Here is a 17,307-nt window from a genome sequence, read left to right on the forward strand (position 1 = left end):
AGTAGTATTAATTCAGACCTTAAACCAACTGTTTAACCCTATCACTTAATACCTACCCAATGCAATTTCAATCTTACACTAAGATCAGAGTTCCTACTCACTCCCCCTCAATCACCTCAGTGATTACAACCTTTAATTAAGATTAAAGACAATTGTGAAGTCACACTTCAAACAACTCTTGATTGTGCTTAACAGCTTTAATCAAGATATACAACACTCACGCTTAAAAGCTTAGAGTGACACAACACTTACAACTCAATGAACACCCTATACCAATGCAATCATCTCAATGATAATAGCTTGGCTTACAAGTTACGTCTAATACAAGACTCACAAAAATACAGCAGTGAAGTATATTGGACACATAAAATCTTCACGCCTAAAACCCCTTAAGTTCTGAATGAAGGATTGCCATCCTTTTATATTGCAGCACTTGGGCCTTGTACTTGTATTTCCTGAATTTAAGGTCAAGCGAGTTAACCTAAATTCCACAACTAGGTTACTAACAAATAGGCTATTTGTTAGGTTCATTAATTGTAGCTTAGTTGTTGGTTTCCTGGATTTTAGCTCAGCTGTTGACTTCCTGAAGAATAGCCTGAGAAAAATGCTGAAACAGAAAAACTAAATAACCTACAATTTAGCACACGCTGTCAGGAATGAATGTCACAACATTCAGTTTGACGTCCAAAACATAGACCATGTGCTAAGTTTGTTTTTCCTTAAAATAGACTGTACAAAATTGTTGAACTGTACAGAACCAATCTGTCCATACTTCAGTATCAGCGTACATTAACAAATGTCAAAATATCCAATTTGACATTCACACATAGAGATGTACATCAGGTCTGTTATCCTCTTGATAAGCAGACTGAGCTGCATACTGAAATGTAGTAGAAAACCAATTTGCCTATTGTTCAGTATATGCTGTCAATGATGAATGTCATAGCATCCAGTTTGACATTCAGACAGTAGGCCTTATGCCAGGTCTGTTATTTCCTTGATAAACAGACTGAAAATAAATACTGAGTTATAGCAGAACACCAACTGTTCTATTCCTCAGTATCTGCTGACAGGGATGAATGTCATAACATCCAATTTGACATTCAATAAATCCTGTATTAGCTAAACCTGCAGTATACTACTCAGAATGTCATGACATCAGCCAAGACATCAGAGTACAACTAGATATTCTAACATACAATGCATTCAAACAAACATCTCCACAGCATGTCATGACATCAGTCAAGACATTAGAGTCCAGCTAGTGTTTTAACATACAATGCAGCCAATTAAACATCTACAAACTCCCCCTTTGGCAAATTTTTGGCTAAAACACTTTGATCTCACAACAGAGTCCATAGCAGCGGAAATCTCACATCTAGCAGGAAATTAACCTAGCTAATACACTCAGAGTGGCAGCACACTCACACACATGGAAGTTAAATAAAAACTTCACAAAACAGCATACATACAGAAGTTAAATAAAAACTTCTAATTGCAGCACACATAAACACACTCACACTCATAGAAGTGGAACAATAGCTGCAGCACAACCTCTGGTGGATTAGAGGATTTTGAATATCTGTCTTGAATATCTGTTTAACAAAACAATTTGTTGTCCTGGGGCATCACAGGTGTCACTCCCCCTCTTTGTCAAAAATGTTGCCAAAGCAACACTTTAAATTACAGACCAACATAACATAAACAGAATTACACACACAAATGACAGAATTACAGACTTGATTTTACTTCATAGTTTCAATCAAGACATCACCCACTTGATCTTGCTTCACAGCTTTGATCAAGTAGTCACACGTTCTTGCTTTACACCCATATCAGATGCCATGACTTTGAGTCTGACATCTTGAACCACTCCTGCATGAACATCTTGTTAGGATATCCCCTTACCATCTTGTTACTACACTTGCAGCATGTAACATAGCTGAGAACTGTTGTCCAGTCATAGCACACTTTCAATTGTTTAATAGGTTGAAATATTAAACAATACATCCCAAACATCATTGGTTGCTATAAGTCCTCAGAGAGGCATATTCCCAGTTTGCCCCTTAAGTTTTCAAACTGAGTAGCATCCAGAGCCTTTGTAAATATGTCAGCCAGTTGAAGTTCAGTGGCTACATGTTCCAAGGTAATCACTTTGTCTTCCACCAGATCTCTGATGAAGTGACGTCTAATGTCAATATGTTTGGTCCTGCTGTGTTGGATGGGATTCTTGGAAATATTGATGGCACTGAGATTATCATAGAACAATGTCATGACATTTTGAAAGACATTGTACTCAATAAGCATTTGTTTCATCCACACCAGTTGGGAACAACTGCTTCCAGCTGCTATGTATTCAGCCTCTGCAGTGGACATAGATACACAGTTCTGCTTCTTGCTGAACCATGATATGAGATTGTTTCCCAAGAAGAAGCATCCTCCTGATGTGCTTTTTCTGTCATCAGCACTCCCAGCCCAATCAGCATCACAGTACCCAGATAGGACAAGCTCAGAGCCATGAGAATATAGCAACCCATAGTCACAAGTCCCATTGATATACTTGAGAATCCTCTTGACTTGATTCAAGTGGCTCACCTTAGGTTCTGCTTGGTATCTAGCACACACTCCAACTGCATAGGAAATGTCAGGTCTACTTGCAGTTAGGTATAGTAGACTACCTATCATGCTTCTATACAAGCATTGATCAACACCGGGGCCTCCATCATCTTTGGTTAACTTTAGATGAGTAGGTGCAGGAGTTCTCTTGTGCCTAGCATTATCCATACCAAACTTCTTAACTATGTTTTTGGCATACTTCCTTTGGGAGAGAAACATAGAATCCTCCATTTGGTTGACTTGCATTCCAAGAAAATAAGTTAGTTCCCCAACCAGACTCATTTCAAACTCAGATTGCATCTGGTGAACAAAATGTTTCACCATTTGCTCTGACATTCCACCAAAAACAATATCATCCACATAGATTTGGGCAATCATGATTTTGCCTTCTTCATCCTTCACAAACAAGGTCTTATCTATCCCACCTTTTATGTATCCATTAGAGGTCAAAAATTCAGTCAACCTTTCATACCAAGCTCTAGGTGCTTGCTTCAATCCATACAAGGTTTTCCTCAACTTGTACACATGTTTAGGTTGGTTAGGATCACAGAACCCTTTAGGTTGTTCCACATAGACTTCTTCATTTAAGTAGCCATTTAAGAATGCACTCTTCACATCCATTTGGAACAATTTGAACTTCAGAATGCAGGCCACACCTAACAGCAGTCTGATTGACTCAAGTCTAGCAACAGGTGCAAACGTCTCATCAAAATCCACCCCTTCAACTTGAGTATATCCTTGAGCCACTAGTCTTGCTTTATTTCTAGTGATTACTCCTTTCTCATCAGACTTGTTCTTGTAGATCCACTTGGTACCAATGATGTTAGTCCCTTCAGGTCGTGGAACTAGCTCCCATACTTCATTCCTTTTAAACTGCTCCAGTTCATCTTGCATGGCATTGATCCAATATTCATCAGTCAGGGCTTCTTTCACATTTTTTGGTTCAACCTTGGATACAAAACAGGAATTTGAGCTAATTTCCCTTGATCGGGTAGTCACACCATTATTGGGATCCCCTATGATAAGATCCTTAGGGTGGTCTTTCTGAATTCTGATAGATGGCATTTTGGTGGGTGCATCTACCTCACGTTCAGGAGGAGTCTCCTCTACTTCTTCAGACTTGACTGGTAGGTCTGTTGAAGTATCAAGGAATGTTCCAACATCCTCTATGACATTGATTCCTTCCTCTTTATCATCCACAATAACATTTATGGATTCCATCAGGACATTGGTCATGTAGTTGAACACTCTATAAGCTCTGCTGTTAGTTGAGTATCCTAGGAATATACCCTCATCACTTTTGGGATCCATTTTCCTTCTCTGTTCACGATCTGTGAGAATGTAGCATTTACTTCCAAAGATATGAAAGTACTTCACAGTGGGCTTTCTGCCTTTCCATATTTCATACAGAGTGGAGGAGGTTCCTTTTCTCAAGGTAACTCTATTGTGAACATAGCAAGTTGTATTCATCGCTTCGGCCCAAAAGTGCATAGGAAGCTTCTTTGCATGAATCATTGCCCTGGCATATTCTTGAATAGTTCTATTTTTCCTTTCAACTATCCAATTTTGTTGAGGAGTTATAGGGGAGGAGAACTCATGACTTATTCCTTCAGACGAGCAAAACTCATCAAACTTGGAATTTTTGAAATCCGTACCATGATCACTCCTAATTCGAACAACACACCTGTCCTTTTCCCTTTGAAGTCTGATGCACAGTTCTTTGAAGACATCAAATGCATCTGACTTTTCTCTGATGAAGTTTATCCAAGTGTATCTGGAATGGTCATCAACCACCACATATGCATACCTCTTTCCACCCAGACTTTCAACCTGCATAGGTCCCATTAAGTCCATGTGCAACAGTTCCAGAGTTCTGGAAGTTGTAGAATGTCCCAGCTTCGGGTGTGACATCTTGGTTTGCTTGCCAACCTGGCATTCTCCACAGACTCTTCCTTCATCAATAAGCAACTTTGGAATTCCTCTGACTGCTTCCTTGGATATGATCTTCTTCGTTCCCCGTAAGTGGAGATGCCTAAGGCGTCTATGCCACAGCTTCACCTCCTGTTCTTCCTTGGCTGAGGAGCAAATTGTGGAAAAGTTTGAGACTTTAGGTTCCCACAGATAACAGTTATCTTTGGATCTGGATCCTCTCATAACTTCCTGATTGTCTCCATTTGTCACAACACATAGCTCCTTAGTAAACTGAACATAGAACCCTTGATCACACAGCTGGCTTATGCTGATGAGGTTAGCAGTTAGTCCTTTTACTAACAGCACATTATTCAGTTCTGGAACTCCAGAGCAGTCCAGCTTACCTGCACCTTTTATTTTTCCTTTAGCACCATCACCAAAGGTCACATAACTGGTAGTGTGAGGTTGTATATCCACCAATATATTCTCCATACCAGTCATATGTCTTGAGCAGCCACTGTCAAAGTACCAGTCTTCTCTGGTAGATGCCCTTAGAGTTGTGTGAGCTAACCTAGCATACCATTATCGTTTCTTGATGGTGGCATTATGCCTATATGCCTTATGCTTAGGTCTGACATGAGGGGCTTGGTTAGAATAACCATGCAGCCTGTAGTAGAAGACTTTTATATGGCCAAACCTACCACAGTGATGGCATCTCCATCGCTGAAATTTCTTCTTCTGATGGTTACTCATCCTGGTTCCCTGATGTTGAGACATCGGGTGAGACCTCCGCTTGAATTTCTGAACTTTAGCTTTTGAGCGTTTGAGTTCAGCTGAAGATTTTTTCACAAAGCCTAAACCAGACATGGTTCCAGACTTCTGTCCCACCTTTAGGATCTCTTCCAAGGAGTCTGTTCCTTTATTGAGCATTCTGATGGATTTCGTCATTTGCTCCAGCTTGGAGGTCAGCAAGATTATCTCATCATTTAGACCATCTATGACTGTCAGATGCTTCTGTTTCTCATCTTCCAGCTCCTTGATGAGCTTTTTCTGCTTTTCTCCTTGTCCACACACTTCTGCACTAGTGACACATAGCTCCTTATATGATGCATCCAGTTCATCAAAGGTCAGTTCATTTGCACTTGTGTCATCATCAGTGGCACAAACACCAGTTAGTGCACTGACATGTTTAGCAGATTCTCCTTCAGATTCACTCTCATAATCTCCCTCTGACCATGTTACATATAGCCCCTTCTTTTGCATCTTGAGGTAGGTAGGGCATTCAGCTCTAATGTGTCCATAACCTTCACAACCATGACACTGGATCCCCTTGCCTTGGTTGAGCTTTTCTTCAGAAGTTGATCTTTTCCTGATGTCAGACGAGATGTTCTTGACATTTAGTCTACCTCTTTGATCAATCTTCTTCACGAACTTGTTGAACTGTCTCCCAAGCATGGATATGGCTTCTGATATGCTTTCATCACCTCCAGTATATCCTGCTTCTGACTCCTCTTCAGTATTTGATACAAAGACTACGCTTTTGTTCTTCGTTTCAACATTCTCACACAAGCCCATTTCAAAGGTTTGGAGAGAACCAATGAGCTCGTCCACCTTCATATTGCAGATCTCTTGAGCCTCTTCTATTGTAGTGACCTTCATGGCAAATCTCTTAGGTAACGACCTGAGAATCTTTCTTACAAGTTTCTCTTCAGCCATTTTCTCACCTAAGCCACCAGAGGTGTTTGCAATCTCAAGAATATTCATGTGAAAGTCATGAATAGTCTCATCCTCTTTCATCCTCAGATTTTCAAACTTGGTGGTCAGCATCTGAAGTTTGGACATCTTCACTTTGGAGGTACCTTCATGAGTTATCTTGAGGGTAACCCAAACTTCCTTAGCCAGTTCACAGTGGTGTACCAGCCTGAAGATGTTCTTACTGATTCCATTGAACAATGCATTCAAGGCCTTAGAATTTCCAAGGGCTAATGCCTCTTGCTCCTTGTCCCACTCTTCTTCAGGAATTTGCACACTGACTCCATCTTCACCTGTCTTCGTTGGATGTTCCCATCCTTTGTTGACAGCTCTCCAGACTTTGCTATCTAGAGACCTTAAGAAGGCTATCATACGAGGCTTCCAGTCATCATAGTTAGAACCATCCAACATGGGTGGTCGATTTGAGTGTCCTATATCCTTGTCCATGGTACTAGAAAGTAACTTCCCTAGATCTCACCCAGAAATTAACAGGCAGGGTGCCTGCTCTGATGCCAATTGAAATTCTAGTTATCAGACTTTCGATGTCACACGGGTTGTTATGACATCCAATTCTGCGCAGAACTTAAAAGTAAGTGCAGTAAATAACACAAGTAATTGTTTACCCAGTTCGGTCCAACATGACCTACGTCTGGGGGCTACCAAGCCAGGGAGGAAATCCATTATTAGTAGTATTAATTCAGACCTTAAACCAACTGTTTAACCCTATCACTTAATACCTACCCAATGCAATTCCAATCTTACACTAAGATCAGAGTTCCTACTCACTCCCCCTCAATCACCTCAGTGATTACAACCTTTAGTTAAGATTAAAGATAATTGTGAAGTCACACTTCAAACAACTCATGATTGTGCTTAACAGCTTTAATCAAGATACACAACACTCACGCTTAAAAGCTTAGAGTGACACAACACTTACAACTCAATGAACACCCTATACCAATGCAATCATCTCAATGATAATAGCTTGGCTTACAAGTTACGTCTAATACAAGACTCACAAAAATACAGTAGTGAAGTATATTGGACACATAAAATCTTCACGCCTAAAACCCTTTAAGTTCTAAATGAAGGATTGCCATCCTTTTATATTGCAGCACTTGGGCCTTGTACTTGTATTTCCTGAATTTAAGGTCAAGCGAGTTAACCTAAATTCCACAACTAGGTTACTAACAAATAGGCTATTTGTTAGGTTCATTAATTGTAGCTTAGTTGTTGGTTTCCTGGATTTTAGCTCAGTTGTTGACTTCCTAAAGAATAGCCTGAGAAAAATGCTGAAACAGAAAAAACTAAACAACCTACAATTTAGCACACGCTGTCAGGAATGAATGTCACAACATTCAGTTTGACGTCCAAAACATAGACCATGTGCTAAGTTTGTTTTTCCTTAAAATAGACTGTACAAAATTGCTGAACTGTACAGAACCAATCTGTCCATACTTCAGTATTAGCGTACATTAACAAATGTCAAAATATCCAATTTGACATTCACACATAGAGCTGTACATCAGGTCTGTTATCCTCTTGATAGGCAGACTGAGCTGCATACTGAAATGTAGTAGAAAACCAATTTGCCTATGTAAGAACAAAAATTGTTCTACAACAGATTCCATGATTTTGATGATAACAAAGGATGAAACCAAAAATGGCACCCTAACGAAAAGTTTCTAAGTGTGCAGGGTTCTAAGGAAAGAAGGAAGAAATCACCAGATACAGAAACATATCAGATACAAATTATCAGAAGACCAGGAGCATCTGAAGTAGAAACACGTTCAAGAAAGTCTAACTATGAGCAAAACAGCAAAATATCAGAAGCATCTGAACAAGAAGTATGCTCTAGAAGATCTAACTCTGAACAACGGTATGTCAAACTCCAGAAGCTCTCTGCGCTATCTGAAGAAACCATCAGAACTCAAAAGAGATCAACATCAGAAGTAAGATAGCAAGATTCCAAGATTCTCAGAAACATGAAAACTCTGATCATGGATTTGCTAAATAAAGGAAGAGTAACGTTAACTTCAAATAAAGGTATGGAAATGGATTTCCTAATACAGAAAGAGACGTTAACTCCAAATTCAAATGAAAAGAAACTATTTTTGGAAAGTAGTCATTCAAGGAGAGAAAGTTGTCTTGGCAAGAAGCTATATAAGTTATGGCATTAATTCAAATTATTGACCATCAGTTTTTACGACTACTTCAATCCTATATATAAAGGACTGCAAATCAACATTGAGAGGTACAAGTACAACAACAAAAAAAGCATATACTGAAACATCAACACACATAAAAACGTTTTATTCTCTCAATCTTCACAAAGCTTTTGCTTAAAAACGTGAAACACTTTGTTCTTACTATTGTAATATTTGCTTATCTTAGAAGCACTCTAGATTACACAAGTCTTTATCCTTGTTGTATTTCCTCAAGTGACTCTGCGCAGTCTGTATACTTGAGAGGACTAAGAGATCTTTCTCTTAGACGTTGTTTGTAATCAATCTTTCAAGATTAGTGGATTAAGTCCTTGTTGAAGGCGAAATCACCTTGGCCGGGTGGACTGGAGTAGCTTTGTGTTATAAGCGAACCAGTATAAATTCCTTGTGTGATTTTCATTTTGTAAAAGCGCTTATTTTCCAAAACAATTCAAACCCCCCCTTTCTTGTTTTTCTCACCTTCAATTGGTATCAGAGCTCCGGCTCTGTTATTGATTTTCTAATCAAACACTTAACAGTGTAGAGAGATCCAGAACGAGAAAAACTATGGCCCACACAAATGAAAAGGATAGTTACAATGCTAAGCCTCCTGTCTTTGATGGAGAGAAATTCGATTACTGGAAAGATAGAATTGAAAGTTTCTTTATAGGCTATGATGCTGATCTCTGGGACATTGTCACAGATGGATACAAACCTCCTGTCACAGAGGATGGAGTTGAAGTTCCCAGAAGTAAGATGTCAGATGATCAGAAGCGAGTTTTCAAAAATCATCACAAGGCCAGAACCATACTCCTCAATGCCATATCTTACAACGAGTATGAAAAGATCACCAACAGAGAAACAGCCAAAGACATACTTGACTCTCTAAGGATGACTCATGAAGGAAACTCTCGGGTCAAAGAGACAAAGGCTCTGGCGCTTATCCAGAAATATGAAGCTTTCAAAATGGAAGATGATGAAGCCATAGAGGCAATGTTCTCTAGATTCCAAACTCTGATTGCTGGTCTCAAGGTTCTAGACAAAGGATACACAACTGCAGACCACGTCAAAAAGATAGTCAGAAGTCTGCCAAAGAAATGGAGACCCATGGTTACTGCTCTGAAGCTGTCAAAGGATCTGAACAATATCAGTCTTGAAGAACTTGTCAGTTCCCTCAGAAGCCATGAGATAGAACTAGAGGAAGATGAGCCTCAGAAAAGGAACAAGTCCGTAGCATTAAAGTCCAGATATGAAAGACGCAAACCTGACAGAACCAAAGCTCTCCAGGCAGAAACTGAAGATACTGATGATTCTGAACCAGAAGATTCTGATGATGAAGAAGAATTGTCCCTCCTGACCAGAAGAGTTAAACAACTCTGGAAAAAGAGGAACAACAACTTCAGAAGACCAAGACCCAGAGGGGATCGATCAGAATCAACCTCAAAAGGTAAAACTAACAAAGATATTACTTGTTATGAATGTAAAGAAACAGGTCACTACAGGAATGAATGCCCCAAGCTAAAGAAAGACAATTCTAGAAAAGAAAGTTTCAAGAAAAATACCTTCAGAACAAAGAAAGGATTAATGGCTACCTGGGATGATAGTGAATATGGGTCATCAGAATCTGACTCTGATGAACAGGACAATGTGGCACTTATGGCTACCACATCCAGGAGCAGCTCAGATGAAGAATCTGAAGAGGTATTTTCTGAACTCTCTCGATCTGATCTAGAATCATGCTTGTCAGAAACTCTTAGCTCATATCAGAAATTAAAACAAAAGCTTAAAAATATAAAAGGATGTCTTAAAGCAAAATTCGAAGAATGTGGCAAGCTTGAGATGACAATTCTAGCGCGAGAAGATACAATCAGATTTTTAACATTAGAAAGAGATGGAGCAAAAAGAAAAAGCTTAGAATTAGAAGAAGCGTTGTCTCAAGAACCACAAACTTCAAATAAAATAATTTATGAATACGAAGAAGCCTTTCAAGAATTTCTGAAAAATGGAATAGGTAGGAGTATTATGGCATCCATGATTTATGGAGTCAGTCAGAACAATAAAAAGGGAATTGGGTATGATCTTAAGGAAGTTAAAACTTCTACTAGTGACCAACTTAAATCTCCATTTTCATATCACTATACACACACACAAAAACAAAAATTTGAAAATGCTAGAAAACCCAAAGTTATAAGAAACTCTGGGAAAACTAATCAGAAAGGACCCAAGAGATTCTGGGTACCGAAAGATAAGATTGTTTATGTTGCAGATATCCTATGCAGCAAAGTTCAGACACCAGTCATGGTACCTGGACTCTGGATGCTCGCGACACATGACGGGAAGAAAGTCTATGTTCCAAAGTCTGGAACTTAAAGACGCTGGATTTGTAGGCTTCGGAGGAGATCAGAAAGGAAGGATCAGAGGCTCCGGAACTATTGGTAATGGTACTCTTCCCTCTATATCTGATGTCCTTTACGTAGAAGGATTAATGCATAACTTGTTATCCATAAGTCAATTAAGTGATAACGGTTATGATGTAATCTTTAATCAAAAGACATGTAAAGCCATTAATCAGAACGATGGCTCTGTCCTTTTCACAGGCAAGAGGAAAAACAACATTTATAAAATTAATCTTTCTAATTTAAAAGAACAAAATGTTAAATGTCTGATGTCTGTTCATAAAGAGCAATGGGTATGGCATAGACGCTTGGGCCACATTAGCATGAGGAAACTTTCTCAGCTAAATAAACTCGAGTTAGTCAGAGGCCTACCTAAACTGAAGTTTTCTTCAGATGCTCTGTGTGAAGCATGTCAGAAAGGAAAATTTTCAAAAACATCCTTTAAAAAGAAAAATGTTGTTTCTACCTCTAAGCCTCTGGAACTTCTCCACATTGACTTATTTGGTCCTGTAAAAACAGCATCAGTCAATGGAAAGAAGTATGGACTAGTCATTGTTGATGATTACAGTCGCTGGACATGGGTGAAATTACTAAAGCACAAGAGTGAGTCTCACTCTGTATTCACTAGTTTCTGCTCCAAAGTGCAAAAAGAATTTGACTCTAAAATTATTAGAGTCAGAAGTGATCATGGTGGGGAATTTGAAAACAAAGATTTTGAGGAATTATTTGACTCTAATGGAATATCCCATGATTTCTCCTGCCCTAGAACTCCACAACAAAATGGAGTTGTAGAGAGGAAGAATAGGACACTCCAAGAAATGGCCAGAACCATGATAAATGAAACTAATGTGGCAAAGCACTTTTGGGCAGAAGCTGTAAATACAGCGTGTTACATTCAGAATAGAATCTCTATAAGACCTATTCTGGAAAAGACTCCCTATGAACTGTGTAAAGGAAGAAAACCAAACATTTCATATTTTCATCCTTTTGGATGTTCTTGCTTTATCTTAAACACTAAAGAACATCTGAACAAGTTCGATTCCAAAGCACAGAAAGGTATTATGTTAGGATACTCAGAACGCTCTAAAGGCTACAGAGTATACAACACAGAAACCAAAATTATGGAAGAATCAATTCATGTCAGATTTGATGATAAGCTTGACCCTGAAAAATCAAAGCTAGTTGAAAGTTTTGCAGATTTAGAAATCACTCTTGCAGGATCTGATAAAACTCCAGAAGCAACTGTCACTCAGAACTCTGAAGAAATTAAATCCCCAGAAATCCCAAAGAAAATTAAAAGTCGTATCAACGTATCTGAAGATTTGATTCTGGGAAATAAGGACGAACCTGTCAGAACCAGATCTACCTTCAGGACCTCTGAAGATACTCCTTTGGGACTAGTGTCTCTGATTGAGCCTACGTCCTGTGATGAAGCACTTCAAGATAACGACTGGGTTTCAGCCATACAAGAAGAATTAGATCAATTCACAAAGAATGATGTCTGGGATCTTGTTCCAAAGCCCAGAGGCACTCACGTTATTGGAACCAGATGGGTATTCAGAAACAAGCTAAATGAGAAAGGAGAAGTTGTCAGAAACAAAGCTCGACTGGTAGCTCAGGGTTATAGTCAACAAGAAGGTATTGACTATAATGAAACCTTTGCTCCAGTCGCAAGGTTAGAATCTATTCGTCTTCTTGTATCTTTTGCTATTAACCATTCTATTAAATTATATCAAATGGATGTCAAGAGCGCATTCCTTAATGGTTATATATCAGAAGAAGTGTATGTCAACCAACCTCCAGGTTTTGAAAATCCAAATTTTCCAGAACATGTTTTTAAACTTAAAAAATCTTTATATGGACTTAAACAAGCTCCCAGAGCTTGGTATGAACGTTTAAGCAATTTTCTTCTGGAACACAATTTTATCAGAGGGAAAGTTGACTCCATACTCTTCTGTAAGAACCTTAACAATGATCTCATGATATGCCAGATATACGTTGATGATATTATTTTTGGTTCAGTTAACGCCTCTGTTTGTCAAGAATTCTCTGAGTTAATGCAGGCAGAATTTGAAATGAGCTTAATGCAAGAACTAAAGTTCTTTCTGGGAATTCAAATTAACCAAACTTCAGAAGTTACATATGTGCATCAAAGCAAATATATTAAAGATGTTCTAAAGAAATTTGACATGGCTGACTGTAACTCTGCAAAAACTCCCATGCATCCAACATGCATTCTTGAAAAGGAAGAAGTAAGCAAAAAGGTTTGTCAGAAGCTCTATCTAGGTATGATAGGCTCTCTTCTCTATCTGACTGCTACTCGTCCTGATATTCTCTTTAGTGTCTGTCTCTGTGCCAGATTCCAATCAGATCCTAGAGAATCTCATCTAACAGCAGTTAAGAGAATTCTCAAGTATCTGAAAGGAACTCCTAACCTGGGCCTGATGTATAAGAAAACATCATAGTATAGACTTTCGGGTTACTGTGATGCAGATTATGCAGGAGATAGACTAGAACGAAAAAGCACATCTGGAAATTGCCAGCTTCTGGGAAACAATCTGATATCCTGGGCTAGCAAAAGACAGTCAACTATCGCTCTATCAACTGCAGAAGCAGAATACATCTCAGCATCACTGTGCACAACTCAGATGCTCTGGATGAAGCATCAGTTAGAAGATCTGCAAATCTTCGAGAGTAACATTCCTATCTTTTGTGATAATACTGCTGCCATTTGTCTAAGTAAGAATCCCATTCTACATTCCAGAGCTAAACACATTGAAATAAAACATCATTTTATCAGAGACTATGTTCAGAAAGGGATAGTAACATTGAAGTTCATTGATACAGATCATCAATGGGCAGATATCTTTACTAAGCCTCTAGCTGAAGATAGATTTCTTTTTATCTTAGAAAATCTGAACATACAAAATTGCCCAGATTGAAGTGTGGCTCTGAAGATGTAAAATGAGACTCTGACATAAACAAATGTGCTTCTGCCTCTGACTCTGATACTTCTACCAGTTAAGAAGATATCTGAGTTAGAAATCTCCAGGAACCAATCCTTTGGTATTCCTGAAGATCAGATACATCAAAACACGTGGAGCACTTAGCGTCTAACCTTGGAACTTCTAGACAGCTGTCCAGAAGAAATTCAAAGGTCAGACAATTGAGATCTCCTCGAGCAGTGTGCATACTGTTGGGATTAGACATTCATTAATGAGCCTTAATCATTTTTCCCCCAAGCGTGCTAACTTGTGCTTTGTGCTAACGCTGAATAGTGTGTCGTTTTGCATGTGTTTTCGTTTAGGGTATTTAAACATTTTTCTCACATTTCACACACTTATCACTCTCACTCACTCTCAAACCCTCTCTGAAGCATTTTTGCAAACACTTCATCTTCACCTTCTTCTTCATCAACTATGGATGCTCAACAACAACAAGTTTTCAACTTTTCTCAACAAATGGAATCCAACACCACTGCCCAAAGTTCAAGCATTCCAACTCCAACGGTTACAGGCGTTTCCATTACTCCAGTGTACAAGGAACCTCATGTTCTTGATCGTCAACCTCATATTAACCTAGCAACTCCCTTTGAGGGACTGGAAGTGTTATGTGAAACACTGGTGGACTTCGACAACATGAGGAGAAATTGAGTAGATCTTACTGAAGAACTCTGTCTACAAGGGTGGGAAAACTACTTCCAAAGGCTTTATGGCCCTGTTTACCCAAATCTCATCAAAGAATTCTGGAGATTTGCTGATGCTGATGACCATTTCATCGTCTCCTTCGTATTGGGGGTAAAGATAGTGATTACTGAAAAGTCAATTGCTTCTTTACTGAACATGGAGAAAACTGGAGGAATAAGGATCTACAACATCAACCCTAGGTCAAGGCGCGTTGCTCAGGAAATAAATCCAACCATTTTCAAACTCAACACTGAAGGCAATCCTTCAAAGAACAAAGAACTTCATCAGAACCTCAGAGTATGGCTCAAGATCATTCTGGGAACTATTCATCATCGCCCAGCATCAAACTCCTCTGACTACATCAATACAGATCAGAAGTGCATTCTGTATTGCATTCACAAGGGTTTGAAGCTCTGCCTTCCTGCACTACTCTTCAGATATCTCAGAGACTCTGTAAGGGAGACAAGAAACAACATGAAACCCAGATCCTACATCCCTCTGGGAAGACTTCTGTCTGATGTCTTCATTGAGAATGGGCTTGTAGATCATCTGGAGAAGAACAAGCTTATGGAAGATCTGGCAATAGATACTGGAAAGCCTCTGAACGCCAGAAATCTCAAGAGCATGGGAATCTTGAAGAAGATTCAAGTCAGACCCACGATGGACACCTCCTGGGACGCCTTGAAAGATCAGAGGAAGCTGCCTCATGGTCTTGCAAGTTTCTTCAAGAATGAACCCAGAGACGCTATCCTCTTCTATATGCAGCGTCTGAAGGATGAAGGAGTCGACATCTCTGACTTCAGACTGGATGACTGTCTAGATTCAGAAGAAGATTTTGTTAGGTTCAAAAGAGGTCCCTCTTCAAAGAAGTCTTCAAAGGCAAAGAGAGCAAGGCTAGGAGAAACTTTTGGAACCAGATCTCCAGCGCCTCTGCAAGTAACTACTGGTACGTCTGCTCCCTCTATTCCCTCTGAACCTCTTATGGCTTCTTCTTCTAATCCTCTCCCAACACCACCTATATACACATCCTCTGAAACCCCACCTTCTACAACCAGAACCTCACAACCTCTACCCAATTTTAATCTTGCTCACACTACCACTTCCTCTTCATCATCTTCAGTCCCAGAATCACCTCCATACCTTGACCTCTCCTCTGACCCAGAATACTCTGACCCTAACTCTCCAACCCTAGCCCAAATTCAGGCTCAAAACCTCGCTTCACAACAACCAACACACTCTGAAGTAACTTCACCTCCCCCAGAACAAACAACCAACATCCCTTCTGAAGACCAACCTTCTGAAACTCAACCCTCTGACCTACACACCTCTGTTATCACCCCTCCAAACACCTCCGCTGAACCTGAACCTGAACCTGAAGCTGAACCTGAACCTCTAACATTAAACCTCAGCCCTCCAACCTCTTCACCTCAAACCTCTGAACCTAACCTTTCCGTACCTACCCTTGAGGAAGCCATAATGTTGGTCGCAGGGGCTTCAGTACAAAAGGTCAAGTCTCTGACCATTAACTCTGAAGTCAGTGATGATCCTGATTCTGTAAGGACACACTGGAACAGAGTCATTGGCTGGATGACCTCTGAGGCTTTTAAACTGAAGAACATCTCTGAGCAAGTCAGAAATGGCTACATCAGAGATGCTGAGGCAAGACTACAGGAGAGACTTGCTAGAGAAGCTGAAGAGGAAGCCAGAAGGCTGGAGGAAGAAAGAGCAAGGGAAGCTGAAATCCTAAGGGTAAAGGAAGCTGAAGCTAAAGCTCTGGCCGATGCTGCTGCTGCTGCCGAAGCTGAAGCACAAGCTGCTGCTGAAGCTGAAGCAAAGGCTGCTGCTGAAGCACAGCAGGCTCTGACTCAGGGGGAGTCCTCATCAGTTGTTCCTATGGTTCTCCAGACGCTGGAAGAACTGAAGAAAGATCAGAAGGAACTCCGTGCCAGAATGGATAAACAAGACACTGTCAACGACAACATTCAGAACATGCTGGCTCAATTGCTTCAGAGAATGCCTCCGCCTCCCAACCCCTAGGCACTTAGGATTTTGTTTGCTTGTTGTTTTGCTTTTCTTGTTTCTGATGTTTACTTGTTTTCTTTTTGCCTTTTATCTAAATACAATGTTTTTCTCTTGAATTATTTTTTGCTATGTCTTTTTTGATTCTGACAAAAAGGGGGGAGAAGTCATTAATAGCTCTGATGAAAATATTGTCTAAATACCTTAAGCACTCTGCAACATATTTTTCTTAAAAATAATTTTATCTAACACTAGACTTAGGAAATTGCAGAAGGTATCAAGAAACCTCTTTGCTTGGAAGCTCTGGTAAGAACTTCTGAACTCCCTAGCCTATCTCAGGGGGAGCTCTTGTCTATCTGATCTGATATTGTTTATGTTTCATCTGCTAATTAAGTTTGTTTTGTCATCATCAAAAAGGGGGAGATTGTAAGAACAAAAATTGTTCTACAACAGATTCCATGATTTTGATGATAACAAAGGATGAAACCAAAAATGGCACCCTAACGAAAAGTTTCTAAGTGTGCAGGGTTCTAAGGAAAGAAGGAAGAAATCACCAGATACAGAAACATATCAGATACAAATTATCAGAAGACCAGGAGCATCTGAAGTAGAAACACGTTCAAAAAAGTCTAACTCTGAGCAAAACAGCAAAATATCAGAAGCATCTGAACAAGAAGTATGCTCTAGAAGATCTGACTCTGAACAACGGTATGTCAAACTCCA

This window comes from Lathyrus oleraceus, chromosome 3 (genome assembly GCF_024323335.1).
Source record: "Lathyrus oleraceus cultivar Zhongwan6 chromosome 3, CAAS_Psat_ZW6_1.0, whole genome shotgun sequence".
Taxonomy (NCBI): domain Eukaryota; kingdom Viridiplantae; phylum Streptophyta; class Magnoliopsida; order Fabales; family Fabaceae; genus Lathyrus; species Lathyrus oleraceus.